Below are 9,065 nucleotides of genomic sequence, written 5' to 3'. Positions count from 1 at the left end.
ATGTATCTCTGCTCTTTCCTTTTTAAAGACCTTCTCAAACTGTTTTCTTTTTCAATAAAAGCCTGATTTGGAAAGTTATTGTCTGGAGGCTGTATTTGCATAACAGCAAGAAGGGTCAACCTGCGTTCTCCAGCGTTGAGGAAAAAATAACCTTCAGAGAAAAAGAAGGCAATTTGCCCTGTTGTGAGTCATCTGGAGCTGTTGTGCTGAAGGAAGGAGATATTCTTGAAGAAAAAGTTGCTGGCATAGGTCTATTGTAGAGGAGAAGCAGTGCTGTACTGTGGGTAAGGTTTCACTAGACCAGTGAACAAACTGGGTATGTGCTCTGCTTTTCTGTTCCCAGGAGGTGATGGTCCCTGGCAGATTGATAGTGACAGTTGTTTGTTGCAATGCTTCAAGGTTGCTTCAGCTACCTTAAGCCATATACCTAGTGTTTGGGTTTAAAGAAGTTTAAATTTGGTTAGATGTCTACCAGTTTTCTGTACAAGCAATGATAGGCTGTGGGCCTGATATATGCTTAATCAAAAGGTGCCTCCTGTCTCCTCCTCTGAAATTTCGCGTTCACACTTGTTGTTTCAGAACTTGTTTTGTATTCTGTTTGTCTCCATTTACAGCAACTTTCATACTATGTGGTTTTTCAGAGAACAAAGGCTGTGGTGAGGGAACATTCAGAAAAGAACCTGGCTGCTCTGCAGGGTCATTTGAGGAACTCCACTGCAAGAAAACAAAAATGTTACAGCTGAGTGGGGTGATATTTTTCTTATGGGTCTTAATGCTTTACTATCTGGTTTGCTAGTCTGTTTCAGCTGTGAAGCTATATTTGGTACAAGCACCCCATTTCATCAGATAGGAAGGTCACCACATAGTATAACCTTTCATTGACTTCTACGCCCCAGCCACTCTAGAATATATATGTATGAATTGCGAGTAGGAATACCTGGTTTGGAGTAGTCCCCTGCCCGCTCCAAGGTCTGCCACAGAGCAAACCTCTCCCTGCCTGGACTCAACCAAGAGGGCCTCTGCCTCCAGGAGAAATGGCTCAGGACCAGCGCTGTGACCTCTGACTGAAATGTGTAGCACTGGTTTGTCCTTCAAGTGCGAAGCCAATAAGGACTCTCTATTACAGTTTTTGAACATATTTCCAAGTATGGCAGGGTGCAGCAGTAGGCACATAATAGGACTTTTGGCATGTATTATACTGTGCTCAACAACTCCACTCTCTGATCCAAACATGCCCACCAAAAATAACTTCAGTGAACAGCTCTTATTTTAATTATTCCAGTGTGGGACTCATGAAGTTTTGCCAACAATCTGGTTTGCAAAGCTTTTTGTATCTAAGCACAGAAACCCATAGTGTATAGTTAATCCCTCACTGGGATTTTCTTGATCCAATCACAGGTCTATTCTGCAACATCATCTTTCTTTACCTATCACTTGTTCTTAATGTTGTTCACCCCATCGACTCCTTGAAATCTCACCCTTTCTTGGCTCCTGTGACTGTTCTTTCCCAGCTTTCCCCCCTAATTTTCTGTTTTCTCTTTCAGCTCCGCATTTAGTGGTCGTTGGTGGTTGTTTTGTGGTTCCCCAGTAGTTCTGATCTCTGCAGGTCTCTCAGTGAGATCTGTATGTGGGCTCTCCACTTTACACTACTCTGTTCAACCTACAACAGGGTATAATAACCGAACAACTGCATTTTTGCCAATGACTTGCAAATCTGCCTTCTTTTCCTATCTGATCTGCTTCCTTTTGTCACTGAGTCTTTCAGTTTTCTTCCCCATCTGTCCCCCTTTTCCTATCTCCTTCCCTTCCTCCATGTGTTATAAATCATAAAGCAAACATAAGAAAAAGGACATCCCGGTGGTTTGGTGGGATGAGCTGCTGGGTTCTGCAGAACACTTCCAGGCCCCGAGTGACTTGACTACGGTAGTTCCTCTCTGTTTTCTGTGTTGAACTATTTATTTAACTCTTCCTTCATCAAACCCTAATTTGCTCTGTGGGGAAGCACATGCAATTTGGGACATGGCAGTAGTGCAGTATTTAAGGAAGTACTTACTGTTACTCTGTAAATAGCCTCAGACAGCAAATAAATTGTCCCTTTAAGAAGATTAAATGTGAAAGACAAAAATAAAAGAGAGTTGATGTTCAGTTTAGGTTAGGTTCATTTCCTTAGGTTCACTTCCCAAGCATGCCAAAAGAAATGGCTTTAGAAGGAAAAGGAAGAACTTCCCAGAGCAGGATAACCTATAGCCTGATAGTTTTTAGCACAGGTGTGGATAATACACGTTCAGATCCCTTCATGCCTAGAGGGAACTGAGACCAAATCTCCTGCAGCCTGAGGGAGTGCCCTGGTTGTAGGGCGATTGCATAGAACAGGCCTGGAAGCCACAGCACCCACTTCTCTTACTGTTTTGGTGGAGGAGGGTGGAGATCCCTGCCTTGAGATATGTGACTAAATTCCAGAGAGGCTTAAGGTAATTCCAATATCCTCTGTGTTTCCTAATGGCTAATTTGGGCAGCTCCTGCTCAGCACTGTTTGGGGTGTCTGTATTCTCCACTTCCCAAAACTCTGGATACCAGCATGCAAGCACACTCCTAGGAGTCAGGAGCTGCAGTTTTCAGTGGTGCCTAAACACGGCTTGTGTCCAGAACAAAATATTTATCTGTATTTATGTAAATGCTTAGCTATACAGGCTCTTGTGCTTGGTTACCTTGATAAGTGTTACTAGTAATAACAATATGGACAATATGATGTTTATATGTAGCATTCATCTAACTTTCACAAGCCATCTGTTACACCATCTATAACACAGTGCTTAAATTTATGAAGCAAAACCAGGGGAATGTCTTTGCACCAGCTAAGGACAGACAAGATGTATAGTTTTGTGAGAATCCCTTTGCATTCAAGGTATTTTCAAACTACTGCTTACTAGCATGCTACTCTGTGTTTGACTAAACCTGAAACGCAATATCTAATACTGGTATTTTCATTTTGTCTCACGTTTGGACTGTACTCTGGTTCTGCTACCTTAAGTTTCTGTGCATATGCGGTGAGAAGTATAAAATGGGGGATTTTCAAAGGTCTGGAGGTCCTTCAGTGTCAAATTACTTTTGAAATTCTACTTTAGCATTTCCATAAGGCCCTCAAATATTCTTGGCAATTTACAATGGTCCTTGTCCCAAAGCATTTAAAATACTTTTCAGATGTGCTGAGAATAATAAAGCTAAAAACAGGGCGAAAAAAGGAATGAAATAATCCAGGATATAGTTAGAGGATCAGTAATTATTCAGGTATTCAGTATTTTATTTTTAAGGCTTGGATGGAAGGACACTTCACTTTTAATTATTTTTTTATTGACTCACTGATTGTAACAGTGTAAGAAATGTTTCTAGAAGTCAGATTTGAATTAGAGGAGGATTTCACAAGAACTCTGAATGATTTTGAGAAAAAGAGTTGCAAACACTAGACTTCATTATCTAGTACAAATACTGGAAACAAAATGGTTCATTAATCTCCTCATCGGTTTCTTTTTTCCAAATATACTGGTGCATTTGCCCATCTGTGATTAAAAATATAGATAACCAAGAAACTTTTGCCTAATTGTAAGTGTAAAGAAAACAGAACAAAAAGTTTTGCTCTATAGTAAGCAGAGGGATGCTGCAATATTTGAGCAAGTATCAGCCAGCAGCTATTGTTAAAAAAATAATTGAAATAATGAAAGAACTTCTACTTTAAAAATTTTAAACTTTTAAAAAACAACAACCTCAGATCATGTAGATTTGGTGCCTACTCACTGGAAAGTCACCAGATCTCACTTGTTTTGCTTGGGCCTCACTCAAACATAACTGGCCTCAAGCTAGTAAGCAAGCCAGCAAATGTCCTGGCTTGTAAAGAAATCTGATCCAACTCTGTAAACCGAACCCAGCCTAAGAGTGGTGGTGAGGGGAACATATGGAAAATTAATGACAGATAATAGAACAGTGGGACAGCCTTAAATAAAAAAAAATTGTTATTAAGTTTATGCAACAATTCCAGCTAATGGTCTTTTGAGTTAAGAAAGTTACAGAGTAGCTGAGCATTGCTTTTGATTTTGCCAGCACCTAAGCTCTAAAAATGACTGCTGTGTCGCACTTGCCCTTCTGCAGCCTGAAATTCCCCATTGCATGTTCTTAATTGATACCTGTAACAGAATTGCTTTATAAGCTGATTCAGCTGCAACAGCACTTTGGGAAGTACAGCAGTTCTGGTCCCACCTGTTTAAATAAATGGGAGCCTCAGGAAGAGGAGTGGATTGGAATTTGCTTGGGCTCAGACTGGGTATAACAGCAAAAGTCAGGCTGAGAACTACAAGCCTGGCCAAGCACTAGGAGAAGGAGGTAAGGGTGGTGTGTGTTTTTTCTTTTTTCCTCTGTGGACCTTCAGGCATTTTGCAAAGATAAGCTGCTTGTGGTATGATGTCACGGGTGGGGAAACAGTCCCAGGGAGCTCGTAGCTGCACAGCCCCTCTCTGGTAGAGGGAGTGGATTTCACAATGGAAAAGAAAGAATTGTTTTGAGGAAAGTGTATGTATTTCTAGAATGCTCAAATCACATATTTATTTGGCTGATGGCCTGGGATGCTCAGCTAGGGTAGACTTTGAAATGTGGCACCAGACAGTATTTATTTTGTACTAAGAGAAAAGTGATCTCTTTCCTCATATTCCTCTACTTTTGTTTTATCGAAGGCCAGCTAAAATACTAATATTCTTCCTGCCTGGACCCTAAAATGTCTCTCACACCTCCCCTGTTGTTTCTGAAGAATCACCTGTTAACAGTGGAGGAGCATCAAGCTGCCTTTTTTGCTGAATAACTCAGGTGTGTCGTCATTCCTTATCACCATGTCCAGCCCCCTGCATCTTTAACAGACTATGCAGTGCAGGGGTGGCCCAGGTGATTCTATGTGGTAAGCTGATGCCTTTTGTGCTGAAGAATGTTCAGTACATTCCTGTACATTTGAGGAAAAATAGCAAGGACTGTACAGAGGGAGAATGGCAGGTGGTGGTCTCTATGTCTTTATCGCTAAATAACATACTATGGCTGCTGGATTATTGTCTTTGTCTCCTGGTGAGTAAACCTGCAGGGAGAGCACAGCTTAGGCTCTTGTGCTTGTTGCCTCTCTGCAGGAGAAAACTCTTCTCCTTTTTTTTACAATCTGAAATGAGGACTGTATGCTGTGATCCTTACAAAACCATTCCTATTTCCACAGAATATATGATAACAGTAGCTCAGCATTTAGAATATTCCCCATTCCTTGCGCATACTTGCAGTATGCAGTATTCCACACCCTGTTCTCAAGTGAAGAGTAAAGTGTCAACTGAAATGGAGTGGCGGCAAAAAGTGTTTCATGCATGGCTGTGACAGAAGAGCAGACCCTCACCCTGCTGAAGAGGAGCAGTATTACCAAACACGTCTCAGACTGCATCCATCCTGCTGCACATGAACAAATGTTGAGGTTGATTTGCCCACTCAGAGACCCTTTAGGGCCAAAAGTTGGGCAACTTGCCTGGTAGTTTTTTTTAAAAAAAAATCTTATTGTGCCCAACACAGTGGCTTAGAGTCCTTCCCAGAAGAGCCTTGGGGATGGTCTGGAGAGGACCAGGCTCGCCCTAGCTCCTGAACAGCAGGCGCTGCGGGTCTTTGGCATCAGCTCTAAACTTCCTTCCCTGGCTGCTCAACTGAGAGAAGAAATGGACTTTCCAGTAAAAGCTTTTCAGCTGCCTGTCTGCATCTTTATTGCAGTTTAAAGAAATATAATGGGATCAGGGTGTCAACAAACTGGTGAATTCTGTAGCTTACATTAAACAGACGATCACATTAGAGCATCATAAGGATTCATACTAACCATAAAATTGATGTCTATAAAACTAAAAAAAAAAAAATTCTGAGTTGTATAAGAAACAATGCATATGTAACACACAAACATATAAATAGACATTATGTATACACATACATAGTGGCAGTAATAACACCAGTAGTGCAGCAGAAAGCCTTTAACTATATGTATGGGGGGTGGGGGTGATTTAGCAGGCAGACTTTTTTCCTGGGAAGTAACTTCTAACCCACTTCACATGGCTCAAAGACTGGGAATCAGTATCAGTGGGGAAGGAAAGAAATAAGAAATGTTTAGAAATACCAATGTTTCAAAACATAAATATTTCCATTTCTGGTTTGATAAATCTGTTTAAACCCTTTCAGGTTCCTGTGGAGGAGTAAAACAGCCTAAAGGTAAGTCTTATGATGTAAAAGAGTGTTTTCTGTGACCTTGGCAAACCTATGAACTGACCAAGGGAGGTGATGGCTCCTGAGTGTGCAGTGCATATTTTGCTTTTCTAATGTCTAGAAGATTCAATACATCTGAAATACAAGCAAAAAAATTTCATGCAGGGCAGTGGAGATGTCCTACTGACAAGAGGGAGCTGTATTCTTTTCTCATCACCTCATAAACAGTGGGGTTTGACTGAGGATGTTAGGTAATGCTTGCCATATACAGAACTCAAAGGGGGTATTACTTTCATTGTATAACCCTTTGAGATCTGAAGCAGTATTGTTTAACAAAGCATATTGTTTTTCCCTCTTGCTTTTACTGAGCTTTGATGCTGATTTTAGAACTTGACAGCTGTGTTTAGACTTGTCTTGCATCTCTCATACAGAGGGGGGGAATATATAGATGTGTGAGGCAGCAGGCAACATAAACTGTGTGGAGGGGATGGTGGGGGGAAGGAAGAGAGGCAAGATTTGCCTGGGAAATTGTGGGATAGGTCCATAATGGTGAACTTCTAGCCATCCTCTTTTTGGGAGACTCCTTAGAGCTGAATGGGGTGCTGGTCTCTTATGGTCTCTCCCAGGAGAACTGGATGCCTCAGAAAGGGACCCATTGCCACCTAACACCGTTGTAGCAAGGTGTGAAGTCTGGCTAGGCACCAAGTTTCAGAAGGATTCCTATCTTTGCTTGGGATTGTGAACCAGAAGACCTTAAGAGACCCACAGGACTGCCTGATATTCCCTATAGTGCTCTTCATTGTGACAGTATTTAGGTATGAGTATTTTGTGTGGCAAAATAGTTAGGGTGAAACAATATCTATTATGAATAGACTCTGAAAAAAGTCACAACTTGTTACAGATATTGTAATAAATGAAATGAAAATAAACTTTTTATTAGTACTTTCAAATCTCTAACATCAAACTGAAGTTAATTCTTGTAGAATATTAACCTGCTAACCTGTTTAAGTTCATGCTTTATGGCATAAAGAGACATGTAAACAGTTCATGTTTGTTCAATAGCTGAGTTTTTCAGATGGCCCATCTTTGAATAATTATGAGTACCTTGTTTGATACCTGAAAACTGTGATGTTCCACCATCTCTACAGATACCTGAGGAGAATGTCTTCAATAAGACAGTGGGACTGCACACATGGAACCAGGGATTTGGGCCAAAGTAGGGAAAGAGAAGGAATTCAAAACTCTAATAAAAATAGAAGTCAGGCACAATCCTGTTCAAGGTCTGAATAGCTCTTTTCTCTTTGCTGTTCTGTCTAATGATAGAAGACCCAAAAATATTCATTCTTCTCAACTTCTGTAAGACACCATGCAAACAAGGGCTCTTAATGAATTGTGTGTCACAATATTGTTTGTTTGTTTTTCCTTTGGAATAATGACATTTCCATGGTGTTTGATTAAGTCATAGCCCTCTCAGGAGAGGTCTCCTGAGTTTCGGTGAGATTATATCTAAAGGAAGATGCAAAACCCCAGGTCCCTTTACATGTTTCTCTCTGTGCTGTTTATGTACATTCTTGTTTCCAAGCTGGAATGAATCTTATGAGCACAGAGCTTTTGTAGCAACTTCTCTGTAGGAACACCACCTCCCCAGACCACGAGCATTTCTGTTCTGTAAACACACTTCCCCCACTCTGATATGGGATGTCTTCACCTTTGTTTTCTCACCTTTTTTTTTCAGAATTTGTTTGCCTTTGGCAGCTGAGGGATGGGGCATGATGAGCAATCCTTGCCACCCATTGCACACGCTTTGAATTCATTTTTAACTGGGTATCAGAAGCAAGGATAATTTAATGGCTACTGCTATTAACCATTTTGCAACTGATCAGTTTAGCAGGAATGTAAAATCAGTACACTTCTAAGCCAATATAATATTGTCTGACACTAGTTGGTTTCATTTGTGTCCTCTATAAATGGAAATTAGCAGTTCATAGGCCTTATTTGGGCACTGAGCACAGAACCAGCATTTATTCTCATAGAAAAAAACGTACTACAGGATTATCACTTCTAACCTAAGATGTTAAATAAATATTCCCATAGTGTAGCCCCCACGTTTAGGTCGTCCTAGAGAGGAAAAATCTAAAAGTTCTTCAAGTATTTTGCAATTATTTAGAGCCAGACCCAAATTTCATCGCTTGCAGTGTTCTTGCAGTTCCAAACCACTGTGTCTGGTAGAAATGTCTGGAATGTGGAGTATTGTATTTAAAAACAAAGCAAAACAATCCTTAATAGCCACTCCATCATTTAGCTAAACAAAACCCCTATCCACACCATTCTGGAAGGGGGGAGTGGTGAGGATGGGAGAAATGGTGGGGAAAAAAAATTGAAGTAGAACTGTGTATACAGTGACCAGAATTAATCACTTTGAGGTTTGGAACAAAGATGAAAATATAAATTAAACAAAACTGCCTTTATGCCATAAAACACTTAAAATGCTAGTTACAGAATTCAGAGGGTCCAGTGTTTAGTTCCAAAGAAAACTGTATGAAAGACCAGCAAGCCACTTCTGCTTTGTTACACTTGCACTAAGGATCAAAGCAGAAAGGTATCTCATTTCCATATATAACTTTGAAATATTTTATAAAGTCAGAAAATGGATCTTAAGAGTAGTTCTTAGTATGTTGCCTTGCATCAGAGGAATGAATAGGAAAGCTATAATGTCTCTTTTCTGAAAGATGTACCAGTACTGTATTGTACAGCAAACAACTTCGTCTGTCTTGTGTAAGCTTTGGTTTGTAAAGATCAAGAAAGAATGG

At 40.4% G+C, this 9,065-nt stretch overlaps 1 long non-coding RNA gene across 2 annotated transcripts; it reads left to right on the top strand.

The window, feature by feature from the left end:
* Positions 1–2,326: 2,326 nt before the first annotated feature.
* On the top strand, positions 2,327–7,240 carry LOC148053233 (uncharacterized). 2 transcript variants are annotated; one of them, XR_015708478.1, is made up of 4 exons: positions 2,327–2,471; positions 4,722–4,851; positions 6,232–6,261; positions 6,882–7,240. It is a non-coding gene; the product is annotated as an uncharacterized LOC148053233 (long non-coding RNA). The 2 variants fall into 2 exon arrangements; XR_015708480.1 differs by lacking the exon at positions 2,327–2,471 and adding an exon at positions 4,254–4,374.
* Positions 7,241–9,065: the final 1,825 nt, after the last annotated feature.

This window comes from Nipponia nippon, unplaced genomic scaffold (genome assembly GCF_047370975.1).
Source record: "Nipponia nippon isolate SJK-2023a ecotype South Korea unplaced genomic scaffold, ASM4737097v1 scaffold_4, whole genome shotgun sequence".
Taxonomy (NCBI): domain Eukaryota; kingdom Metazoa; phylum Chordata; class Aves; order Pelecaniformes; family Threskiornithidae; genus Nipponia; species Nipponia nippon.
Note: the sequence above shows the minus strand (reverse complement) of the source record. Positions and strands in the feature narration are given on the sequence as shown.